The following is an 18,022-nucleotide window of genomic DNA, read 5'->3' as shown; positions in this document are numbered from 1 at the left end:
CGACCCTTCCCCTAATGTGAAGGCCGTGGACTCGGCCAGGACCACGAAGACCCAGGTGCATCAGACGAAGGCCCATTCTTCCATCGACGTAGTAGTAGTAGCAGCATCCCTCGCGAAGGCCGATAGGGCGGATTTGCAGGGCACGGGCCCTAAGGCAAGGGTATCCCTGCCTGCCAGGAGGGAGTCCTCATTCCAGCCAACGGAGAAGGTGATGCCGATCATTTCCCTGAAACCGTCTTCCCTGGTCACAGAGAAGGGGGGGGGGAACGGTAGTCCTCCAGGGCACAGACATTTCCTCAGAGGAAGAGCTCACCAGCCTCCCGGTTCTCCTGGAGGGGAGATGCATTGAGAGCAGGCCCTACGGGGGGGATCGCGACTAGGGCGACAAAGAGCAACAGGGCGGTGACGATGGAGCGGATCAGCTTTAGCCGCAAACGCCACGGTCCTCGTCGCCTCAGCCCCGGCATCCACATGGGGATATCTCAGTGGACATTCTTATGGCCCTGCATACCCTGTGCTCGGAAATCCAAACAAGGATGCCTCTTCCGCCAGCAGCCCCGCTCGCGGAGGAACCACCACCTAAGAGGAGGAGAGTTCACCCCCTCTGCCTTTTCACCCCTTGCCTCCCTCTCCCCAATCGAGGGATGCCACGGAACCGGACCCAGCAACGACGGGCACTGGCACAGATGACAGCAGGGGATCTCCCGTCTCCGTTGGCCAGATCTTCACCGTCCGATGAGATTGGCTCATTCCACGCCATGATCCCCAGGGCCTCAGAGCTGTTCCAGCTTGTCCCAGAGGAGAAGAAGAAAGAGGGTTTCCTTTACCAACGCCGGGAGGCGAAGAGGAAGACCGTTCTTTCGATCCCGTTATTGGATGACATTTGGGATGAGGGTTCGTCCGTCATGAAGAACCCTTCGTCGGCTCTGGAGAAGAGGAATCGCTACGAGAAGAAATACAGAGTGCTACACTCTGTGCCCAAGTGCTTACGGTCCCAGCCATTTCGGCAGCGGCTAGGAAGTCTTCGGGCCCATCCTTGTCGGTGGCCTCCTCCCCCCCAGACGGTGAAGGGAAGAAGTGGATGCCATGGGGCAAAGAGTGATCTCGTCTGCAGCAACAACCATCAAGGCCGCTAATGCCCTTGCCATCGTGGCGCGTTACGACAGGGAACTTTGGTTCAAGATGGCCCCCCTCCTGGACTTCCTTCCTGACGACAAGCGGGCTGAGGCGTTGGAGATTCTACTGGAAGTCGAGGTGGCTTCGGACCACGCCATTACAGTGGCCACGGACATTGCCGACACGGGATTCAACCAAATGGGCAACAGCGTTTGCCTTTGTCGGCGAGGCTGGCTAAGGGCCACAAATTTCCACCAGGATGTTCAGTCGAAGATGTTGGGCATGCCCTTTGACAGGGACAATTTGTTTGGAAAGACTGTGGACGAGCCTCTCAAGGCCATCAAAGCGGACACTGAGACGGCTCGTGCCCTGGGCCCGCTTCAGCAATGACGCCCATCCTTTCGGCCTTCTGGAGGGAAATCCCAAAGTTCCTCTAAAGGATTCGGAGGAGGTGTCTTGTCCTACCGTCAGCCCCCCTGCTCATCGGCCCAGGAGACCTACAAGGGGCGTGCCAAGTCTGGAGGTGGATGTTGTCATCGTAAAGGCCCCCAAGGTGGCGCGTCAGTGTCGAAACAAGACTGAACCGGCCGTGGAGTCGGGCCCCCTCCCGTTCACCCTGGTGGGAGGCCAGCTGGCAAAGTTCATCAGCGTCTGGAAGACCAACTCCACCGACCATTGGATACTGGACACTCTCGCCCACGGAGACACCCTAGAGTTCCAACAGAAGTGTCCAAAGATACCACTGGTGGCCCGTCAGGAAAACCACGTCCCTCAGCTGCTGCTGGAGGTGCGGGCCATATTAAAAAAGGGGGTGATCGAGCTCGTCCCGAAGAGGCTCTGGGGCTCTACAGTGTACTCTCGTTACTTCCTCATCAGAAAGAAGTTGGAGGCCCATTCTGGACCTCAGGCATCTAAACAAGTACATAAAGTCCCAAAAGTCTCGGATGGTGACCCTTCAGCACATGCTGGGACATCTGGAAGAGGGGGATTTTCTATCGTCGCTGGACTTGGAAGATGCCTATTTTCACATCCCCACACACAAGGGACACCGTAAGTACCTATGCTTCGTGGTTCAAGGACAACATTACCAGTTCAAGGCCCTTCCCTATGGGTTGAAGTCAGCGCCACAAGTGTTCACCAAGTGCTTGGCCCCTGCCCCGGTGGCGGCGCAGCTGCGCCTACAAGAGATCCATGTGTACCCGTACCTGGACGACTGGCTCATCCGGGCGAACATGTAAGACATTGCCGTCGACCACACGACGAAGACAGTCCAACTCCTGACAGACCTGGGGTTCTCGATAAACTTTGCAAAGTCCAGCTTGACTCCATCGCAGGACGCTCTGCTTCTGGAAGCCTGACTCAACGCAGTGTCGTGCCTGGCGTCTCCGTCGGAGGAGAGGATCGTGGCCATCTTTGGCAAGGTACAACGGCTGTTGGCCCTGAAGAGTGCATGGGTAAGGTCCATCAAGTCCCTACTCTGCATGATGTCATCATGCATTTACCTCATTCGGCTGTGCAGGCTACGGATGCGTCCGCTGCAGGAGTTCCTTGACGCCCACTGGATACAAGTGGTGGGGAGCTTCGAGGACAAGATCACACTCGATGAGAGTTTCCATCGAGCGATACGGTGGTGGGCAGTGTGCACACATCTATCTGCGGGTGCGGATTTCCAGACCTCACCTCATCAGGAGATGGTCACGACGGACGCCTCCCTGGAAGGAGTGGTAGCGCATTCCGGAAGTATTCATGTGGCTACCGGAGGAGAAGTCGTTGCACATCAACGTATTGGAGTTGCGGGCAGTGTTTTTGGCACTCAAGTCCTTCCTTCCTTCCCTCAAAGGCAAAGTGATACGGGTCTTTACGGACAACACCACCACAAAGTTCTACATCCGGAAGCAGGGGGAAACCAGATCCCCGGCGCTCTCCAAAGAGGCGCAGGACCTTTGGCACTGGGCCGTAGCCCAGGGGATGTTCCTCATCCCGTTTCATCTAGCAGGAGTGAAGAACACCATCGCCGACTCTCTCAGAAGGGAGCTACGCTCTTTCCACGAGTGGGAACTTTGGCAGGACCAAGTGGATCACCTGTTTCGCAGATGGGGCAATCCCTAGATCGATCTGTTTGCGACAGTGACAAACACCAAGTGCCAGAGGTTCACCAGCAGGTTTCCCCAGCCGGGGAGCATGGGGGACACCTTCTCTTTGCTCTGGGACAGAGCGTTCCCTCAGTTGCCATTGCTTCTTCGACTAGTCAATCAACTCAGACGGTCCCGTTGCAGGATGATCCTCGTCGCACCAGCGTGGCCGAGACAGATATGGTACCCAGACCTTCTGGACATGTCAGCGTCCCCTCCAGTCAAGCTTCTGGTGGACGCAGCTCTTCTCGCCAGGGAAGGAAGTGCGATTCTGCACCACGACCCAGGATCACTAAACCTGAAGGCCTGGCTCCTGTAGCACTAGAGTTTGGGAGCTACGATCTCCCACCGGATTGTAAGGAGGTGCTCGCCAAGGCCAGATCTTTATCTACTCTCAAATGCTATGGGCACAAGTGGAAGAGGTTCGCCGGTTGGTGCCGTACTCGGAACATCAACCCTCTGAGTCTCTGCTCCACAGTTGCTTCTGTCATTGTTGTCGTTGGGCAAGTCGGGACTGGCCCATACTTCCATCAAACTTCATCTGGCGGCTATTTTCCGCTACACCAGATCTCCTGGACGATCATCCTTATGGTCGCATCGTTTGGTCAAGGAGTTTGTCAAGGGACTATTTTGCTCGTTCCTGCCTGTGAGGGCTCCGGTCCCGGCGTGGGAGCTCAATGTGGTGCTTACTAGGCTCATGGGTCCCCCGTTCGAGCCTGTGCATTCAGCGCCACTGAGGTTTTTGTTGTGGGAAACAGCTTTTCTTGTGGCAATCACCTCTGCAAGATGAGTGGGAGAGATCCAGGCCCTCTCTTGTAAACCACCTTATTTGACATTCCACGAGACGAGGGTGGTGGTACGGATGCACCCCTCTTTCATGCCCAAGGTGCCGTCGGACTTTCATCTAAACGAGCCCTTGGTGTTACCTGTATTCTTCCCAACGCCTTTGTCGCCGGCTGAGAGGACTTTGCACTCGCTGGATGTGGCTAGAGCGCTTAAGTTCTATGTGGACCGCACAAAAGAGTTTTCGAAAGACGTTGCACCTTTTTGTGAACTTTGGCCCTGTGAACCATGGGAAGGCCCTCTCCAAGGTTTCCATTTCCAGGTGCCTCTCCGGCTGCATCACCCATTGTCACAAGTTGGCAAACTGACTGTTGCCTGGCCGTCTGAGAGCCCATTTGACCAGAGCGATTGCTGTAACTACTTCCTGTCTGGTGTCCCCCTGCTTGACATCTGCTGGGCTGCTACGTGGAGGTTGACGCAAATCTTCACAAAGTTCTACTGCATCGACAGGAATTCCAGAGAGGAGTCCGTAGTCGGCCAAGCAGTGCTGCACAACCTGTTTGCTTGAAGGTGAGCCTGGTGAGGAGGTAAGAGATGCTTAATGTTGAGCCTTGCCACCTCCTGTGGTTGTGCATGTGTGTACTGCTATGTATTCTTTATTCATGAGCATGTGAATCCATGCCAAACCCCATGCTGGAGAAGGAACGGTTACTTATCTGTAACTGTTGTTCTCCCACATGGGTCTGGCATGGATTGACATGCGAACCCTCCTGCCTACCCTCTGCGGCTCTTCTCTTGGTCCTACTGCCACTTTAGGGCTACCAAAGCTGAAGATGGCTGCCAGAGGAGGGGCTTAGGTGGAGGGCAGTCATTGGCTGAGGGCAGTATGACCCAGAGACCAGTGATTGGTTGTTAGGAGAAAGACAGTTCAGAAGTGAAACTGAAACTGATTTTTTTCTTTACTGAGGATTCCCAGCCTGACCACGGGGAATATTCATGAGCATGTGAATCCATGCCAGACCCATGTTGGAGAACAACAGTTACAGGTAAGTAACGTGTTCCATCTTTCCTTGACATAGTTGTCAAAACAGCTGGACTAAGGCTTACAGGTTTTCAGCCTAAAAATTGTCATTGAAGGGAAAGCAACCGTTCAAAGCTATGTGGTTAGCCAAGTACATAAACAATACAATTTCTCTCTGTAAAAGAAAAGTGATGAGGAATTATGTTTATCAATTGATTTTTTTAGGGAGAGTACTTAATTTTGAGGGGGGCGGTCAAGGAACAACTTGTTTTTGTGTTGACAGCCTCGCGAAAATCTTGTTCCTGCGATTGGTCAACATAGCTATGTTAGCAGTAAGAATTGCACCCGTGCTACGAATTCTAGGATTTGGTCTTACAGGTTTGCTTGGCATACTTGTCATACAGTTCGACCAGGAGTTACAGGTCTTGGACTAAAATATTTAAGAGAAGGAAAGCAGCACTGTGATGCTATGGGGTTAGAAATGTCTCAAAACAGTACACTTTCACCATTTCCTTGGCAAAGTTGGTCTTTTGCATTCACAGCTTTGTGAGACTCGCGACCCTGTGGTGGGCCTGAAAACACAATCTTGAAAATTGCTATTGTAACAGGAAGAATTGCACCCATGCTGCAGTACAGATATCTAGGTTTAGGATGTACTGCTTTGCTTGGATTACTTGTCATACAGCTGGATCAAGGTTTACATGCTACCTATCCAAAATATTTCAAAGGCAGGAAGGCGATGCTGCTTGTTTGGATAAGAACAAAACACAATACCATTTCTGTATATGTTAAAAAAAAATATTGGGAATTATTCTGTTTTCTATGGATTGCTTGGGCTAGTATTTGGGTTGGGTGAGAAGTAGATGCACACCAGTTGTTGGTCTCTTTTTGTTCACAGCCTCGGGACTTGTTTACCCTGTGTTGGGCCTGAATAACAATAACAACTGCTCCCATGCTGCAATATGATCTCCAGGTTTAGGATCTACAGCTTTGCTTGGAATACTTATCATACAACTGGACCAAGAGTTGCAAGCTCTCAACCAAACGTTTCTCAGAAGTGAAGGCGATGCTGCTTGTTTGACTAAGTAGAAAACCAACGTCGTTCACTTTTTTCATTATTCTTTGGATGTCTGTTGATTGCTTGGGATAGTATTTGAGTTGGGGCGGGAGGGGATCAGTGCACAACTTGTTGGTCTTTGTGTTTGCAGCCTCGCGAGAATCTTGTCCCTGGGATGGGCCTGCAGACGGATTCCTGAAATTGTGTTTGCTAACAGTAAGAATTGCACCACTGCTGCAATGATACTGCCAAAGTTTGAATCCAAGTGTTTTTTTTTCATTACATTGTTGAATCTAAGTGAGTTTTGAATCTAGGTGCATTTTCCTACAACTGTATATTTTGAATCTAGATGATTTTCCCACAGCTGTCAGTTTTAAATCTAGGTGATTTTCCCACTAGTGTATATTTTAAATATAGGTGCTTTTTCCCACTACTATGAGGTTGAATCCAGGTGCATTTTCTCACTGCTGTGCATTCTAAAAGCACTCAGAATGTTTAATTAGATGGATTGTTGGGGAGTAGGAAAAGTGGTGCATGTATTTGGATTTTTGGGGTAGGAAATATGTTTCCCTTAGATGGATTGCTGGGGTAGGAATGCATTTAAACTTAGATGGATTGTCAGAGGAATGTGTAACACCCGGATTGTTTGTGAGGGATTCGAATTGTGTTACACTTAGGTAGGTTTATGAGGTAGGAAATTTGTTATTCTCATCTATGAAAGAAAAGCAATGAGTTACACTTAGATGTATTGTTAGAGGAAATGTGTTTCTCTTAAAGAATGGTGAAGTTTAGCACATGCTTGAATTGGAACAAACCGTGTAGTCTTAGCAGGCTCATTTCTCTTGAAGAACTTAGTCAGGCACCCGTATGGACAGTGTGCACATTAGTGCTGCGCCAATGAGGTCATCCACCTCTACGCTCCAGATCTACGCTGTTAATCTCTCCATTACACTTAAAGATCCTAACTCTGCATTGGTATCCTGATATTGCAGTTAGCAGACGGCTGTTAGGCGTCTCACTAGGAAGATAACTAGTGAGACTATTAAGGTAGCCTGTCCTGTCCTGTCCCTAGAGAACCCTACTATCCTAAATCCTATGGCTGCCGCCCATTAGATACAATAGGGCAGGCAGTGTATTGTGCTAAGTATACGTGAGGATAGACCCCCTCACCCCCCCCCCATGAGGCCTAGAAGATTCCACGAGGGTAGCTGGTATTTGTTCCACAGACTTTCAGATGACACAGCGACATCAAAGATAAGCTCCATCAGTGCTCTTGGTACGTATAAATGCACCACTTTGGTGGACACACGGCCACAGGCACGGCTATCCATTCACTCACAGTAGAATACAGCTATGACCTACAACAACATTTGTGCTAGCTGGACACTTAAGGTTTTTAAGCCTACTTACACCAGACTATGGCTCAAAACCCTGACATCAGTATGCAGCGAAGACCTATGACAAATTCGGGCATGCTGGACACACAGCGAGTCTCTAGCACTCACGCCATCTCTTGACCTCTCTCAGCACACATCCACCTACCTGATCTTCGTGGGTTGTTTCTACCGGAGCCTGGCCAGTCCTGCTAAGCCTTATCGTGGCCAAATGCACACACACCTTCTAATCCTACTTCGTTATCTCCAACACTCTGGACTTCGGCCCACCAAGAGCGTTCCAGCTACCAGCGCTCTGAGACAAAAATAATGGTATTTGAGACTCGGCTCTATACAAATGATCATTACAATACAATATGGAGCCATGTCCAACCTCCAGCATGTGGTTGCTGCCTGGCTTTCACCCGTCGTCCTAGAACACTCTTCCGCAGGGGTCTAGGTTATATTTTGAAGTGGTAGTATTTTGCTCTGTATTTATTTGAAGTTGGGAGTAAGATGATTTTTTAGGAGTAAAAAAAAGTACATTCCGAATTAGGGTATTTTTAGTTGAGTAAAAATATAGCTGAATTCTAAATAACTTTTTGTAATCGATACTTCATTGCACCTAGTAACTTATGGAACTGCTTTTTTTACATTAGAGCAGGCAGTAATATTATTGGAGTGCCTTCTTGTGGAGCTGTGCTGCTGGTAACACTGATCCAAACATATCCACTGAGATGTGTAGGTGGATTGCGCGGAGGGCAGACTCCCATGTGTAAGATGTTTCAAATGTTTCTATTAATAGTAGTTTTACTCCCTGTTTCATTTTTTTGGTAGCATTTGCCTGTTTTTAATTGAGGGTTTAGGGGGCGAAAGTGGTTGTTACATTGATTTTCTGTAGTGCTGTTCACCCTGTATATTCAAACAAAAAATTAAGATGGGAGACCCACACTTTTGAGATTCAGGATAATTTTAGTTTCATCTCTGAATTTTGGTGGTGATACATATATCAATTGTTAGCATAATACCAGACAGACGGACAGTTGTACATTTGATATGTAGGTGTACCACTAAGTACCACCCTCAAGAGTGTGGAGGGTGCAAGCCTTCTGATGGTGCAAGATCTCTTGGATACACAGTTAACAAGGATTTACAACACAAGAGTGAACGCAGCCCAGGACCTCAGTTGGTCCATGGGTATTGTCATAGGGAAGAAAACACAACAGGTGTGTACAAGTATGCAAGGGGTGGAGTTGTGTCATGGATCGACACTGTAGTGTTTCGTCCGCAGGGTACGAAAACTGGACGTAGATGACTGGGATGGTCTTCTTCCTGGGCATATCAGGACCTAGCCAGGCGCCCTGTATTATTACCTGTGCTGTTCACCCCAACATTCTTCCTCACTCAGCTTACATCCGGGCCACCATCGACCACACATGTACATGTACTCTTCTACTCACCCAAATACTTTCATGCCTGTATAAAGATACTGAACCAGTTGGCATACACGCACATCCTGACTTCACCAGACAGTTTTAACATACGCACAAGCTCTGACCCAGTCACCCCACTCATGTGAGATGCGTGCTGTGAGGGTTTTAGATAGGTGTGACGGCTCACAGGGGTGGGGGGGATAACTTGTGTATTGCGTAGTCACATCTACAACCGGTTCCAAAAGCTCCATTCTAATGCCATATCTCGCACAAGTGAAAAGGAAAATAAATGTTTATTGCAAAGAAGAATTTCCCACGTTAACCCTAGAGTCTCCTCGCACCGGAGGGAAGCACAGAGGCAGATGTCGTGCTCTGCGAATTGTGCCGCTCCCTCTCACCGTACCAGGCCTCCGTCAGAGTGGAGCTCCTGCTATGTTAAACTGGACTACAATCCTATCACTGGGACAGGCCTCCTACTGACAGTGCCACTGCTCCTGTTACCCTAACACAGTGCAAGCAATGCCATGCTCTGTAGACTGCAGGCTGCCAGCCGTACTGCTACGTAAGGTGATGCTTCCTGCAAGTCTGCCGTTGCGGAAGTCCTGCTGCTCCCAATCTATCAGAGAGCGGTGCCCGATAGGGAAGGGAAGCCGAGTGGTGTGCTGGCGGGATGGAGCAGGCAGGGAAATGTTTCTGTATTAGAGAGGGAGCGGTGGAACCCAGTTGTTATAATGGGGTTGGCCACGTGTCCGGTCCCGAAGTCTGCGTCTGCAGGAGATGCTGAGCCCCACAGATCTCTCAAGAACGTTTGATCAACAACTGTCTTTAACCCAGTTGAAGAACTAACACTCCCAAGGGAAAAGGGGAAGTGGAGAAAATAACAAACGACAGACGCCTACTTCTGGTGGGCTGCAATCTGTAGAAGGAGACATTAATGTTTATTAAATAATTAAGACATGCATTAAATTAACTCAATCTCTAAATATCAAATAATTTAATATCTAAACCCATACCTGTCCAATCTCCGAAATAAACTTGGAGATTAATTAACTTCTTTTTCACAAAGACCCATTGAGATTTTTATCTTGCACAGTCAATGTTCAATTTCAGAAGGGCAATGTGAATTTAAGAATACATTTTGTTCCTTAACAATATTGCTCAAAATAATGAGTTCAATAATATGAAATCTTCTTAAAATAAGCAGGAATTCACTTTAGAGTGTTCATTCATTCAAATGCATTTCATCCTTTCTCAAGCACATTGTATTCCTGTTCAGATGTTTCTTCAACTTTAGTAAACAAATGCGCAATTAAGAGTTCAGATGCTATTTTAAAACTTTTGACATGAACAATAAGAATGAATTCAGATCCTGTTTAACCTTTGAAGCACATGCGCAATGCTAATGGAATCCGATGCTTTGCTTTTGACATAAGCACTGTAAATGAGTTCAGATGCTGTTTTACCTTTTGAGCACATGCGCAATGCTTATGAAATCCGATGCTTTGCTTTTGACATGAGCGCTGTAAATGAGTTCAGGTGCTGCCTTATTCTTTAGAACACATGCACAATGCTAATGAAAACAACTGCTTCTGCTTTTGACATGCGCACAGTAAATAAGTTCAGGTGCTGCCTTATCCTTCAGAAAACATGTGCAATGCTCATGAAATCAATGTGTCTTTACTTTCCACATGCGCACAGTGAAATAATTCAGATGTCACCTTATCTCATGGCGCGCAAGCGTAATTAAAAGCCTTACGAACTCAAGTTAAATAACATCAAAAGCTTAGACTCAGGTTTTCCTTAAGCAATCTTCACTCACGCGACCGTACTGAAACTGACAGACTTGAAATCAGATCAGATACGAGACACGGCAATAAAACACGGACACTTCTCCTTCGCGCTTGCGTGAAACAAAAATGAATGCTCTGAAGCACTGATCAAAGAAAACTGCGCAGTTAAAATTCCAAACGCTTCTTCCTTCAGTACAACGTCAGAACTTCAAAACCGTGTCAATTACACTGAGTCATAAAAAGCCAAGCAGATTCTTGAAGTAAAATGAAACGAATCTAAAGACCTAAACTAAATAAATACCTAACATGAATAGAGTGATAAAAATAAAGCAGCTTTTCTCCAGCTTGAGAAAAAGCGACGCTCCCACCAACTTATCAGCTGAGCTTGTCCCACGTTGACCAGCTTCTCAGGAAACAATATTTATCTCTGTAAACTTCACCAGAATCTCATCAAAAGGCCTTGAAGCAGGAACTTAATCAAAACAGGACCTTCCTTCTTGAAGGTGAACAATGAAAGGCAGTTTAGAATTGTATGGAAGGTCAGAGGTTCATGAAACTTCCAATCAGGAACTGGCACTACTGCCACCATGTTGGTTTGGGGAGTTAGCACTCTGATGAACAGAAGTTAAGATCAACAACCCAAAATCAGATTAAAACAATAAATTATTTAAATCTATAATCTAATTTCATTTACAAAGTACACCTACCTAACCTGGGACCTGACACCACGTTCTGGTGCGGCCTCATCCTTCGTAACGAACGACAGAGACCATGGTTACAGTTTGGTCTCCAATGCTCACGAATAAGGCTTGTGGCTTGACTGCCCCTTTATTCAGGGAATGTGATGAAGTCCTGCGCCATGAGTTCCTTAAAGGGACACACATAACACACTTCCTTTTTCATAACCAAACAAACATATCAGATAACTAACACCACAAAATGTGGCTATCACAAAGTCAACTTGCATGTCACTCCAGTCAGGGGAGACCAACTTCAAAGTCCTGCAGGTAAGATGGCTGCCGGCGGTGCTCCCGAATGGGATAACGCCTTTCTTCTTCCACTGTGTCACTCGCATCGCCTGTTTCAGCGCCTCCTTCTTGATCTGTCGGACCATCTTCATCACTGCTGGTCAGGGGGGGCCGCCCTGATCTGACTCTTCACAGTCCATTCTTGGCCATCTTGATGGTCCATCGGATCCTGCTTCCCAGCTCTCGCGCAGCTAAGGCGACCTTGTCAACTTCCGAAAGAAGCTAGAGTTCCTCGTGACCATGGCCTGGATGTCTGATATGGTGATCATGGACCCTTTTGTATCCACAACACTGAATGGACATGGCTTGTGTGGGGGGACAGTTTCCCCCCTCAGGTATCTGGAACGATTCAAAACCTCATCCACCTACTTCCAGAGGTTGGTCTTATAGGTTTCTTCTTTCATTCTCACTCTTATTCACTCTCCTCTGGGGCTGCGAGGCACGTGGTCCGGTCCCAGCCCTCTCGGTACCACTGGAACACTGCAGCAGGTGGCACACTGGCCGAGCAGTGGGGGGTGGTGCGGTTTTCCAACAGGAACTGCTACAATGTTCTCTCACATTCGCCTTGCCCATGCGCAATCCGAAATACCTTGTTGAGCAGGCGCATCAACCTTTCTGCTTCCCCGTTAGCCCTCGGCCAGACTGGCATCATCTTCTGGTGTTGCACCCTGTGGGCTTGCAGGTAATCAGAGAAGTCCCCACTTTGAAAGGGCGGGCCGTTGTTGGTGCAGAGTACAGTGGGAAGCCTTGGGTGGCGAATATCTTTTCCAAGTCGGGACCATGTCTTCCAGGGACATATGGATTCTACAAACTCCACCTCCGGGTAGCGCGACCACTGGTCCACAAGCACCAAGAAGTGTGTGCCACGGCAGGTGGACCCAAAGTCCATGTGCTCCACCTCCCATTATATGCAGCTCTGGTCCATGCTCTCAATGTGTGGATCCTTCTGGTGAGGCATCGATGCTTGGCACCACATGCAACCTTGAAAAATGTCTTCTACCTTTTCCTCGAGTCCAGGAAACCAGACCTTTTAAGCAAAGACGCGCCTTGGTCTTGGCCACACTTTGCTGACCTATGTGTGCCAGCACCAGCACGCAAGGTACTAAGCTCGGCCGGATGAGCATCTTTGATCATCGTAGTACCAGACTGTCCTCCATGGAGGTAAGTTCAACCCGTATTTGCCACATCTGTTTTAGCACTTTATGGGCCTCGCATGTGTGTCAGTCTAGTTTCTCGGACACCCTCTTCCACTCGTCACTGCTTCCAGGCGTTTGCAGTATGCAAAAGCATTTATCTCCTGCCGAGACCTCTTTGATGTCTACTATGGACATGAAGACGGGTGTTGCTGCTGTCACGAGGCTGTGTAGAAACTCTTCTCTCACCCTCCTCCTGGCTGCGTGCCGGCTGCCTAGACAGTGTTGTGTGTCGAGACAGATAGCCTGCTGCATTACCGCTCTCTGGTCGAAACACCAACTCGATATTGCACTCTTGGAGAGCGAGCATCCACTTTTTGATGCAAGCCTGTGGTTTGGAGGAAGACCCAGCCATTATTGGGATCAGGGGCTTGTGGTCTGTGACGACCGTTCCGACCTTGCCGAATGCATACAGATGGAAATGTTTACAACCTCATAGTACGGCCAGGGCCTCTGTCTCTATCTGCGAGTACCTTTGCTCTGTCACGGACAGGGCTCTACTTGCAAAGACAACTGGGTGATTCTAACCCCCGTTGTCCGGCTGCATCAAGACTGCTCCCATGCCAAAAGGGCTGGCGTCCACAGCGGTTTCTGCTCTCTTCCCTAGATCAAAGAGAGCCATGGTTCCCTCTGCCGTAAAGGCGCTCGTGATGTCTTCAAATGTGCTCTGTTCAAGGGCGATCCACCTCCCTGCACAGTCCTTCTTGCTCTGGTTTCGGAGGGGTTCGGACAGTGTGGTCAGGTTCTTATTGAACCTGCCACAGTATGCAACTATCACGAGTAAACTGCGTACCTCAGACACGTTGTTGGGAGCGCTTGCCTCCTGGGTGTCCTTCACTTTTGCTTGGTCAGGAGAGATGCTTCCTTCCTGGAACACAAAGCCGAAATACTCTTCTGCAGGAAGGCACTCTTACCTTGTCTAGCATCAGCCGCAGCCACTTGATCCACTGTAGGACGTTCCCTAGCCTGTACAGGTGCTCCTGTGCAGACTTGGCAAGCACCAGGATATCGTCACTGATGTTGATGGCGCCGCTGATCCCTTCCAGGGCTACCCTAATGGTGTTCTGGAAAACCTCAGCGGCCGATGATATCCCAAAGTCAAGGCGTTTGTACCTGTATAGACCTTATGGATGGTGAAAGTCGTGATGAAGCGGCACACTGGGTCCAACACAAGCTGGTGGTAGCCGGATCTGAGGTCGAGTTTGGAGAAATACTTGGCACCCTGCAGATCAACCAGGATGTCGTCTAGCATTGGTGTGATATGCCTCTCCTTTATGATGGCACGATTCAGGAGGTGCATGTCCACCCAGATGCGGATCGACACCGCTGCTTGGGAGTCCTGGTGATAACTATGGGAGAAACCCACGGAGTAGGCCCTTCCACCTCTTCTATTCTGTCAATTTTTACCAGTTTGTCCAACTCCTGCTTTACCTTCTCATGCCGGTGTTTCAGCGCTATTGGTTGGACCGTAGAGTCGATGTGGAGACGAATAGGATCACCAATCAACTTCCCTAACCTGTTAAGACACCCAAAAAGCTGGCCAGTAGAGACTGGATGTCCTCTAGATAAGACGCCAGCTGATGTGTAGCTCGTCTGCAGCGGCACACCCTAGCAGCGTTACTTCACTCACTTTCGTGACAAGGAATCTGGCCTTTATGGTTACATGGTCATGCTGGATAGGGGCCAAAGAAACGCCCTTGAGTGGCAGTGGGTGCTTCCTGCCAAATGTGTAGATACGGACAATGGTGTCCTTCAGGGGCGTGGCTTGTCGAAGCTGACTGTAGTGATCTGCCATGACGCTCACTGATACCCCAGTGTCGATCAGCACGGGGATCGATGAATCACAGATCTGGACCATGCACTTGGGCTGGCGCTTCCTGGACATCTACAATTCCTTCATGCTGGAGATGAAGAATAAGTCTTCCTCGTCTTCTTCTGGTTGGTGACTTCAGGAGATGGTATTTCAACTTGCGCAAGTTTGCGCGCCGGCCTCCAGAATGTCTGTCTTGGCGATACTTGCCCGTTGAGTTTGGCGAAGGTGCTGGCGCATGGCAGTCTTGTGCAAAGTGATTCAAAATGCTGCATCTGCCACAGACATGGCCTTTTGCTGGGCAGTCCCTAGATTGGGGGTGGTTGTAGCTGCATTGGGGCACAGGGTGGCATTATCTCTCTGGACTTTTCTTGCTCCAGAACGGTTTCCTATCCGCCCTATGGGTCCGTTGTTTCCCAAGAGCAGAGGCGTTCTCTGGCTTGACTGACTTTAGCACAGCTGACATTTTGGGAACTCTGACATCACAAGCTTGTGTGAGCTTCCTAGCTCTAGGATGAGGACCATGGTGATACCGGGCTTGCGCAGGGTCTGTCTCCTCATTTTCTCCATCGAGCAGCCTAGGATGAACTGCTGCCGTACTTCATGCTCCTCATTTGGCCAGGCACATGTGAGCACTACGCGTCACAGCCTGCCATGGAAAGCATAGAGGGAATCCCCTTTCTTTTGCATGGCAGTTCTCATGAAAAACCTCTCATAGTCTAGGTTCGCCCTCAGAGTGAAATACTCTTGTAGCACATTTTTCACAGCATCAAACGTGCCGTCCACGGGTCGCAGAGTCTCAAATGTTGTGCTCAGCAGGGCAGCTGGATATAGGATAGACTTCTTTGTGATGATGTTGCCCTCACCTGTTGCATCCTGGAACATGTTGAGGCGCTTCACCCACGCAGACCACCTTGGACCTAGGGACGAAGGGGCCCCGTAACGTCAAACTCTTGCAGCGTGGCAAGGGAACCTTGTTGGCGTGGTAATCTGCCACCAGCAGGCACACCTGCAGCGTCATCCGCCATGTTGCGTAGCCAAAATGGCAGTTATGCCGACAACTTCACAGTGGAGAGCACAACCAAGGGACCGTGGAGCCTAGACCTTTGGTGTGACTTGGGACCATTCCAGCGGGCCAGCGGCTCCCTTAAACTTAGTCAGTGATCCAAGTTGGGGTGCACAAGCACTCCTGGCAGGAGCTGCATCCCCCACCCTCTTAACCAATCCAAATGTGGGCATGCAAACACTCAAGGTAGGAGCTGCAACCCATCACTGTCCTGAAGGATGTGACAAAATGTGCACTGCATGTTCCTTGCACGTGGGGTATCCCAGGGTAGGGCCAGCTGTGATGCACCACCCTCAAATTAGTACTCTACATAAAGGTGTTTTTGAGGGGATTGGGTCCTCCGACTTAGTCAATATTTATGACAGTAATCAGAAAGTTGTGCTGCTTCGGAAAATTTTCTGCGTCGATACGCTGTCCTCGAGGGCCTCCGTCGAGCTGACGTCACCCGATGTTATAAGTAGGACGCACAACGCCCTAGCCTCAGTTCTGTTTTTTCCGCGAACGTGTTTGCTTCGGAGATCTCGGCGCACCTCGACTCTTTGGAGTTTCTGTTCTTTCTCTGTTCTTCGAACCAGTTCGTATTGTGAAGTATATTCTTCGTGAAGATGTCTCCCTTGTCTTCCACCCTGCGTCCGGGCTTTAAGAAGTGCAGGGACTGTGGGTCCAAGATGTCGGTGACGGACTCGCACGACGCCTGCCTCTGGTGCCTCGGGGAGGCCCATGACACGGATGACTGTGTCGACTGCCAGTCGCTCACGTCCAAAGCCTTGCGGGAGCGCAAGAAGAAGTTGTCGGTAGGTAAGGTGTCCAAGCCACGGAAGTCGAGGTCTGCGGGGCTTTCGACAGACGATTCGAGGGCGACTCTCTGCATCGTCGTCGGAAGTCCAGTGGGTCTCGGTCCTGGAGTCGGTCCTGCCACTCCTCTGCCTCTTCGAGGCACTCCCGGAAGCGCCGCCATCGGTCGCCTACCCCGTCCTCATCCGAGGACTCCGCCCGTCGGCGGGTCGCTTATCCCACCAAGCATGTGACGCCGAGGAATGGGCTTCCTTCGGGAAGAAAATGTTAGTGATTCTCGAATCGCAGGGCACTGGTCCGTCCGCGCCTCCGAGTTGGGTCGGTCGTGATCGGTCGAGAGACACTGCTCGCACGCCTTCGGGCTCGGGTGGTCGGCACAATTCGCGGGAGAGGTCCCGCTCGGACAAGGGGAATCGTTCTCGTCATGCCCGGTCCAGGTCCCGCTCCTCGACGCGCTCGAGACCGTGTGCACCTGTGGTGTCTTCGAGGAAGACGTCGACGCTGGTGGTGCCGAGGTCATCGACGGACTCTTTCGAGGCCCCGCCTCCGAAGAAGTCGTCAACGCCATCGGCGCTCAGGCTGTCGAGGGACACGCTCGGGGCTCCAGCCTCGAGGCCTGTGTCGACGCCGCGTTCGGCATCGACGCTGATTCACTCGACGCCTTTCGAGGCTGTTTCGACGGGGGTACCCCGGGGCTTGGTGGAACCCCCTAGAAAGGCTCTGGCCAAGGTCAAGCATGGCTTTGTTCCACATTCTGTGCCTTCTTACCACCATCTTGAGTTTATTTCAGAGGTGGATGAGGGCTCTGATGATGGCATGGTTCCTGATACAGTGCCAGATGTGATTCTCTCGGGCCATAGCCAGATTGAGCACCTGCGACAGTCCCTGCATGATGCCAGTGGACTGGACACCTCTCCGGAGGTGGAGTTTTGTAGGCCTGAGCCTGGCACTCATGCCGACTCCTCATACCGACGCCTTATGTCTAGGGTCACCGAGTACTTGGGATGGTCTGCTCCCCCAGGGGATTTTCTTCAGGATGACCTTACGGATATCCTCCACCAAGGTCCACCAACTGATCCCGTACTGTCGTTCCATATGGCTCTACAGAGGAGGGTGGCGGCGGCTTGGACTGCTCCGTAGAGTCTCCCGGCAGTGGAAAAGTCTTTGCCGCAAAAATACCGACCAACCAGTAGCAACCCCTGCTACTTGACCAAGCACCCCACTCTGGAGAGTTTGGTGGTGCAGGCGGCTACGGCCCCGGCAAAGCAGGCGTCGTATCCTACCATCCCTCCTGATAGGGACGACAAGCGTTTTGACGGCTGGGCGAAGAAAGTGTTTTCTTCAGGGGGTATGGCGCTTCAGGCAGCCAACTCCGTATGTGCCTTGTCACGTTTCAGGCACACTCTGTGGAACTGTTTCCTTAGC

General features: G+C 50.2%; 1 protein-coding gene across 7 annotated transcripts in view; it reads left to right on the top strand.

The window, feature by feature from the left end:
- The window catches only part of ARMC9 (armadillo repeat containing 9), a 1,454,284-nt gene that overhangs the window by 553,667 nt on the left and 882,595 nt on the right, over positions 1-18,022 (top strand). The gene's annotated exons all lie outside the window — the stretch shown is intronic.

The sequence above is a fragment of the Ambystoma mexicanum genome, chromosome 10 (genome assembly GCF_040938575.1).
Source record: "Ambystoma mexicanum isolate Mex_15411 chromosome 10, UKY_AmexF1_1, whole genome shotgun sequence".
Taxonomy (NCBI): domain Eukaryota; kingdom Metazoa; phylum Chordata; class Amphibia; order Caudata; family Ambystomatidae; genus Ambystoma; species Ambystoma mexicanum.
This window is presented reverse-complemented; position numbering and strand designations above follow the sequence as displayed.